Source organism: Hemicordylus capensis, chromosome 4 (genome assembly GCF_027244095.1).
Source record: "Hemicordylus capensis ecotype Gifberg chromosome 4, rHemCap1.1.pri, whole genome shotgun sequence".
In the NCBI taxonomy this organism is placed as follows: Eukaryota; Metazoa; Chordata; class Lepidosauria; order Squamata; family Cordylidae; genus Hemicordylus; species Hemicordylus capensis.
This window is the reverse complement of record NC_069660.1, coordinates 294,859,861-294,868,366: the sequence shown is the minus strand read 5'-3', so window position 1 is coordinate 294,868,366 and position 8,506 is coordinate 294,859,861.

Here is an 8,506-nt window from a genome sequence, read left to right as displayed (position 1 = left end):
ACTCACGGTCCGGGATACAACCAGCCGAAAGAGGCAGTCCTGGAGGTATACAGGTGCTGAGCCCATAAGGGTTTGTAGGTGAGCTCAAATAAACTCAAAGCCAGAGCAGATTGCACAAAATTCAGAGTCATGGAGTCCATATAGTGTCCCAGGTGATGATGATTTTTATTATTTACTTTTATTTTATTAAAACATTTTTATACTGCTCAAAACTTATGTCTCTGGGTGGTTTACAACAGGATAAAAACAAAGTAAAACATTCGTTAAGACAAAAATGGGGAGGGGGAAACACACACATTACACCAAATTACAAATTTTAAAATAATATTTTAAAACAGCATTTAAAACATTAAAACAACATTAATTAAAATCCTGGGTGAAGAGATGTGTTTTTAAAGACTTTTAAAATGGTGTCAGAGATGAGGAGGCTCTTATTTCACTAGGGAGCACATTCCAAAGCCACAGGGCAGCAGCGGAGAAAGCCCATCTCTGAGTGGCCACCAGAGGAGCCGGTGGCAGCTGCAGCCGGACCTCTCCAGCATATCTCAGTGGGCGGTGGGTTTCATGCAGAAGAAGGCATTCCCTTAAATACCCAGGGCCCAAACTGTTTAGGGCTTTATAGGTTATAACCAGCACCTTGTATTTTGCCCGGAAACATGTCGGCAGCCAGTGTAGCTCCTTGAATACAGGAGTTATATGGTCTCTCTGAGATGACCCAGAGACCAGCTGTAGTTTCCGGACTATGTACAAGGGCAGCCCCACATAGAGCGCATTACACTAATTCAGTCTGGAGGTTACCAGCAGATGTACCACTGTTTTGAGGTCATTCACCTCAAGAAATGGACGCAGCTGGAGTATCAGCCGAAGCTGATAGAAGGCACTTCTGGCCACTGCCACAACCTGGGACACCAGGGAGAGGCTCAGATCCAGAAGCACACCCAAAATTGCTTACCTGTTCCTTCTGGGGAAGTGTGACCCCATCCAGAACAGGCAGATCAAATTCATCTCTCGAGTTCCGACCCCGCACAATGAGTACCTCCGTCTTAGCCGGATTCAGTCTCAGTTTGTTATCCCTCATCCAGCCCATCACCGACTCCAGGCAGGCATTTATGAAGGTTATGCCCTCTCCCGATGATGCTGACATGGAGAAATAGATTTGAGTGTCATCAGCATACTGATAACACCCTGCACCAAATCTCCTGATGATTTCTACCAGTGGTTTCATGTAGATGTTAAACAACATTGGAGACAATATCGAGCCCTGGGGAACACCATACAAAAGTTCAGATTTTGAAGAACAGCAGTCTCCAAGGGACATCATCTGGAACCTGCCCGAGAGGTAGGAGCAAACCCACTGCAAAGCAATGCCTCCAACTCCCAACCCCCTCAGACGTTCCAGAAGGATACTATGGTCGATAGTATCGAAAGCTGCCGAGAGGTCCAGAAGGACCAACAGAGTCACACTTCCTCTGTCAACTGTCAATTGGAGATCATCATTGGGCCAACCAAGGCAGTCCCCACCCCATAGCCAGCCCGAAAGCCAGTTTTAAATGGGTCAGGATAATCAGTTTCATACAAGACTGTCTGGAGCTGGGAGGCCACCACCCTCTCAATTACCTTGCCCATCCACGGAAGGTTGGAGACAGGCCTGTAGTTGTTCAAGTCCAAGGGATCCAGGGTAGGCTTCTTCAGAAGTGGTCTAATACTTGCCTCCTTAAGACAAGGAGGCATCCTACCTTCCCTCAGAGATGCATTTATAATCTCTACCAGGCCTTCTACAACAACCCCCCTGCCAGATAATATAAGCCATGTCGGACAAGGGTCAAGAGGACAGGTGGTAGGCTGCACTATTCCAATCAGCTTGTCCATATCCTCAGGAGTCACAAACTGAAACTGATACAACCTAATCACACAAGAGGAGTCGCTGGACACCTCCACATCAGACACTGAGGTAATTGTGGAGCTGGAGTCTAAGTCAGCCCGAATACGAGAGATTTCCCCCACAAAGAATTCATTAAACACATCACAGCGGGTAATCGATGGTTCCAGATTCTGATTCAAGGGAGGAGGGGCACTCACTAGCCCTCTCACAACCCTGAACAACTCCACCGTACGTGAACTTGCGGATGCAATATGGGCAGAAAAGAATCGCTTCTTTGCCACACGTATGGCCTGAGCATAGGTCTTCAAATGAGCTCTATCTTGCAATCTGTCGGATTCAAGCCAAGTCTTTCTCCACTTGTGCTCCAGTCATCTACCTCGCCACTTCAGCCCCCGTAGTTCTTCCGTATACCAAGGGGCCAATTTTGAAGCAGGTCGGAGAGGACGCTTAGGAGCAATCATGTCTACTGCCCCAGTGAGTTTGCTGTTCCAATTCTCCACCAGGGCATCAACAGGTTCACCAGCAGAGCCAACACTAAATCCCTCCAAGGCTTCTTGAAATCCTATTGGATCCAATAATCTTCTCGGGCGGATCATCCTAATAGGTCCCTCGCCCCTGTGAAGGTGGGAAGTGATTGTGAGTCCAACCTTAACCAGTTGGTGGTCCGTCCATGAAAATGGGGAAATCACAGGATTCCCCACCCACGGAACACCACCCTGATCAGAGTGAAAGACCAAATCAAGCGTGTGACCAGCGATGTGCATTGGCCTCGAGACCACTTGGGATAGGCCCATAGTCGTCATGGCCGCTATGAACTCCCGAGCTGCCCCAGACAAATTGGTCCCAAAGTGACCAATTCCAAGTCCCCTTCCCCTGTAACAGCCCACTGACCTGCCAAGGTTACTTCTTCTGTTCCCCACCACAACTGGAATGGTCACCCCACAGTCAGTGGACATGCCCTCTGTCTCCCCATCTCCAGTTAAGCCCACACACATTCTAAGGATGTCTCACCCAGGACAAATTAAAACAGAAGCTCCACTATTAAATGCCCCCCCCCGCCATATAAAGATACCCAGGCCAAGAGACCTGGCCCTCGCCCTCACTGTCCCCTGAAGTGGCTCCCCTAAAGGGGTGATCCCCTTTGGTGTCGCCCCTTTGGTGGCAACCCTGCTAGTGGCGGGTCCGCCGCCACTGGCAGAAGCCTATATAGCCCTGAGCAGGCAGCTCTAGGCAGATGGAATGCAGGAAACTGCCAAGTCACCCTCCTCCCCTGCCCCAATCCTGCAAGGCCTCACCTCAGCACAGCAGCCAGTCCTGGGGGACAGATAACAGACAGGGGGGCAGCAGGAGAGGCAAACAGGCAGGCACCCAGTCTCACACCCTGGGGTCTACCTAGGAGCAGATATTGTCTCTCCTCTTCTCTCTCCTGCAAGCTTCATGATGATGGTGATGAACAATATTGGCTCCCAGTCTGTGCATAGAGACGTGCACTTAAGAGGAGGAGGGTTTGCTGCCTGTGTGGGACTCACTGCTACATCATTGCTTCTAGTGAACATAGTGTTGGAGATGGAATCCCAGTGCATCCACCTTTTGCACCAACTTTCCTAATGGCCACTAGGGGTATTGGGAGTAGAGGTAGTTAATGAGGATCTCCTTACCTCTCCCTGCTTTCCTCTACTCTATGACTCCTGCTTTGACTCCTCAGAGACTTCCTGTAGTGAGTCAGTCCTCTTCTTTTCCTCCTAAATAGAAGATGGAAATCTCTCTCTCTCTCTCTCTCTCTCTCCCCCCCCCCACCTATTCATATGGAGCTGATAGATCGGATAGGTCTTTCCTATCTCAAATGTACTTCACCAATAAATCAATTTAGCTTAGACTTTACAGTGAACTCCATGCACATTCCTTAAATAGCTGCAACCACTAAACTCTGCATTCCTAACTGGAGTGGTAGCTTCCTTGGACTTTGCTAAATAATCACAAACTCCAACACATAGAAGTGGCTCCGTGAGAATGACATTATGCGACACTACAGCTCTGCACAACTCCCCCTGGGAATCCTGGGAATCGGGCAGAGCTGCACTGTCACACACCATCATTTGCATGGAGCCACCCCCATGTTTTCTTGGAGTAGCAACTCAGCGGTGAGACCCACACAGCCATTGAGCCCGAATAATATGAAGTTTGCTGTGCAGATTATGCGCCACTGATATAGCGCTTCGTTGAGGAATGCAACAGCTGCAGCCTAGCTTGCTGTATAGTTTGCATGTAATCTACTATGAAGGCAGTGGGGGCACTATAGTTTCCTCTGTATTGGTTGGGCTAGTTAGGAGTTTCTATTCTCCTTCCTGTTCCTGTTTGTTCCTGTTTCTTTGTGTATGAGATAGTAAGTTCTGTACTGATCTCTGAGTGCCTTTGTCGCACAAGTAAATTTATCTTAAACCTTTCATTGGTGTTTGCTCTGTAAACCACACAGACAGAACACACTCTGCAACACATTTTTCAACCAAGAAGGTCTCAAAGCAGTTTAAATTGCAAAAATGTATGAAAAAAAAACCCTTGTCGCAAACCCCTCCCTGGGATTATGTCCCATTGGATTTGATGGGAACTGGCTCAATCCACCCATGGCCTCCACTTTAGAACATGCCTTTTTTGTTGAATTAACAGCAGCTAAAACTGTAGCTGCTGTTATTTTGAATGCCTGAAGTTTCCAAACAATGCTCAAAGGCACCCCAATAGGGTTGCCAACTGTCCCGCACTGCACGGGATGCCCCTACTTCCTGCAGGGGAATGCTTGTCCTGTTTGGGATTCAATTTCTCCTGCTTTTTGACCTTTTTGCAAAATTTTTAAAACTTTTTAAGCTGCCACTAAGTGGCGGCACATTGGGGACGGAAGCAAGACCTCTCTTGCCTGCCAAACTATGTGAATAGCTCTGGATAGGGCAGGGCTTGCTTGGGGCGGGTGAGCTGGCGACAGGCACTCTGCGGCTGAACTGAAAGCACTCACTGCCACTGGCTGACTGCAGGAGGGATGGAATCACGGAGATAAAGCGGTGAAAGAGACCCTTTTTCAGCCCCGCCTTCCTCCCAAATGAGGCAGATGGGCCAATTTCAGGTTTCTGTGCACGGCCGTCCCTCCTGCCGTCATTCAGTGGCAGTGAGTGCTTTCAGTTCAGCCACAGTGCACCTGTCACTAGTGCACCCACCCCAGTGAGCTCTGCCCCATCCAGAGCCAATCACATAGTTTGGGAGGCGGGAGAGCTCCCGCCGCCATCCCTGTTCTGCCACCGCTCAGCGACGGCTTTAAAAGGGTTTTTTTAAAAATGATAAGCCCCGCCTCTAGGTGGCCATGCCCCTGGGCCTCCCACCCCCTCTCGGAGTCCCCATCTGGATTTTAGCCAACACAATGTTGGCAACCCTACAGCCCAAGTACATTTCATTGAGGTAATCTAACCTGGATGCAATCAAGGAATGTGTCGCCATTTCTACATCTGCTTTTTCTAGGAAACTTACGCACCAAAGTTCTGTGAAGTCACTCCTGACTGATTGATCATCTAGGCTGCCATCTGATCATCGAGGTACAAAACTGGGTCAACGCAGAAATGAATGCAATATTATAGTGTCCTCCTGCATTTGGACAAAGCTAAAGTCAGTGATGGACAATCTTACACAAGAGTCATGTACTTTTTAATGATTTATCAGGCCTCCAGTTACAGTTTAATTTGTTTGAAGTTGATGCATAAAGGTAGCTGATGTATTTTATCATGACTGGATTTAATATACACATTTCCCCTGATATTTTCAAGCTCAAATTTACTTACAGAACTCTAATAGGAGATGTAATTGAAACGTGAAAATAGCGGGTAAAAACAACAACAAGAAGAGATACATTAGAAATTGGAAAGATTATTGTTTAGATGAAACCTTCTAACTAACATACACGTCAAAGGGTGAAAAAGGTAATTTATCTCAGTTGCTTCAAATTATTGTTTATTATCCAAACTCTGGTTGTCATTTTACCAAAGCATATTCAGTCACTGCAGCAGCTAATTTCCGCCCCCTCTGGAATATGGTGCCTAATTTCTGAAATGTATTCTATAATATAATAAAAATTAGGTGCAAGGCCTAAGATTAGCTCATAATTAGTTATTGAAATAAATATGAATATGCCATGTGTGTTTTAAAAGAGCAAAAATGCAAATTGCTTCAGTGTAGGCAAACATAGTGTTATGTATGAGTATCACAGTGCTTTGGAAAATATGGTGATTGTTTGTTTGATTTAAATAACGTATACATCGTGCACATGTAGCATAGATAGGCATTGTGACTTCATTTCCTGAAGGAGCCATGTTCTTTTTCTCTTGCGTGTGTTTTCCAAATCACCACTGAGAGAGAGAGAGAGAGAGAGAGAAAGAGAGAGAGAGAGAGAGAGAGAGAGAAAGAAAGAAAGAAAGAAAGAAAGAAAGAAAGAAAGAAAGAAAGAAAGAAAGAAAGAAAGAAAGAAAGAAAGGAAGAGACTGATTTTGGGGGGCATGTAAATAATAAGAGTAAAGCGTGTCAAAAGACCAAAACATAGGAAAGCATTTGTGAATCCTAGAGGCTGTTCACATGAGTAGCCCTACCTGGGCTTGCACAACCCTACCCGGGTAGGGCTGCTTATGTGGAGCTCTGGGATTGGGGCAATCCTGGTGCTGCCTCACCAGATAGCCTGAGGTTTTCCACCAGGCAATCACCAGGGAAAGGCTGCTTGTGTGCAGCCGAGCAGTAGGGGTGTGTAAGCCAGCTTGGTTCGAGTCAGGCTCGATAGCTAGCCAGCTCGGCTCGATGGCTTCCAGGCTGAACTCGATCAGCCTCGGCCAGTCTGAGTTTGAACTGAACTGGGCCCAGTTCAAGCCGAGCTGACTTTGAACTCTACTGGTAAAAAGAAATCTGGTGGGGATCCCCCTTTACCAATAAAGTGGGGGGGGGAGGGCTTCTCTAAAGGTAGAGACTGCCTTAAAATTACCACCATCGGGGGCTGCAGTGGCAGCTGTGGGGGACAGGGGCGGCTGCAGCTCTCCCACCACCAGCCTCCCCCTGAGTAGCCCAGACTGCTTTGGAGCTCCATGCTGGCACATAGGCCATTTGCATGACCATGGAAGTTGCAATTGAATCCACAGTGTGGATTCTTGGTTGTAAACTAATACTGTGTCCCAACATATGTATAAAATTAGGCTCCTCTAATTCATATTAATTCGTCAGCCAGCGTGCCTAGAATGGGAAAATATAATTAGAATCAGAATGAAATGGGTGTTTAAGAAGGAGAAGCCTATTAGAGTTTGGCAAGATAACGGGCTAAGTGGAATAGCTGAAAAGTCTCTATAGATGCTCCGGAAGTCACTATGGAGAATATTGTAATCATGAAAATGGCCCTACCCAAGGGATTGTGCACCAAGCCCTCGTTTTCAGAAGCAGTACTGCATGGTACCAACGACCCATCCCTACAACCTGGGGAACTTTTGTAGGCACTTCATCAGAAGAAACTGTTGTGAATTAAAAAGCCACGAAGATATCACAATGTACACATGGAAGCCCTTGCACATGTCTTCAGGGCTTTCTGGACTGCAGCCAAAGCCCATTCAAATGAGAGCATGAAGTCCTTGTTGGAGGAAAGCGGGCCCTTTGTGAACCAGAATGAAAAATAGTGGCATAAAGTTGACAACAGTAGGAGCGTTGATGGATTTTTCCCCCCACCTTAGTATTTAAAGAAAAGGAGCAGATGGTAACTTCTTAGAGACTGTGCTCATTCCTTGAGGGGGAAATGAAATGTTGCAACATTTTACTGTTGCACTGGAGCAGATAATTAGGCAATCAGAACTATTAAAAGCTGACAAAGAACATGAATTCAATGAACTTTCTCCTTGTGCTTCATTGTGATAGCAGCTGTGATTATTCAGGTACAGGCAAAAGAACATAAGGCCCAGTCAGACCAGCAGATTTAATGAGTGTGGTGCCTCTCTTTAGCACATTGGCTGTCCATGATATTTCATCATTCAATAAGGACAACCTTTGTTTTCTGACCTGAAGCATCTTCAGTTTGCTTCTCATATTAACATGAGAACTCAATCCAACCATGTCAAGTTTTAGAATACTGAATGAAGAAAAAGTGGTTTCTTCAATAGGTTCCAGAAGATTTATTAACAAACTAGTTATCAGATTTCCCAGCACATTTCAAAATCTGTGTTCTGCCTTGAGGGGAATTGTTCAACAGTTATTGTAGGGTTATGTAGCTGCTCTCTCTAGGATAGCCTGTGTGGAACAATTTCCTCTAGGGAAAAATAACATGGATGTTCAAAATGTTTCATGAAATTTGATTTGTTCATAATTTTTCTTGTACCAATTAGCTTGTCTTTTCTTCATTCTTCCATTGTGTGGTATAGCACAGTTTTTCTCTGCAGGATTTTCGGTCCAACCAGTAAGGTAATTTTTAGGTTCTTTCCAATATGTTACGTTGCTAATAAAATCAGACCATTTGCATAATGGGGATATGTAAAGCATTCCTAGACAGATTATTATCTTTTCTCCAACAACCAAGGAAAATATGCAACATCTGGTACAAGCAGCTTATATCATTGGCAACCTTATTTC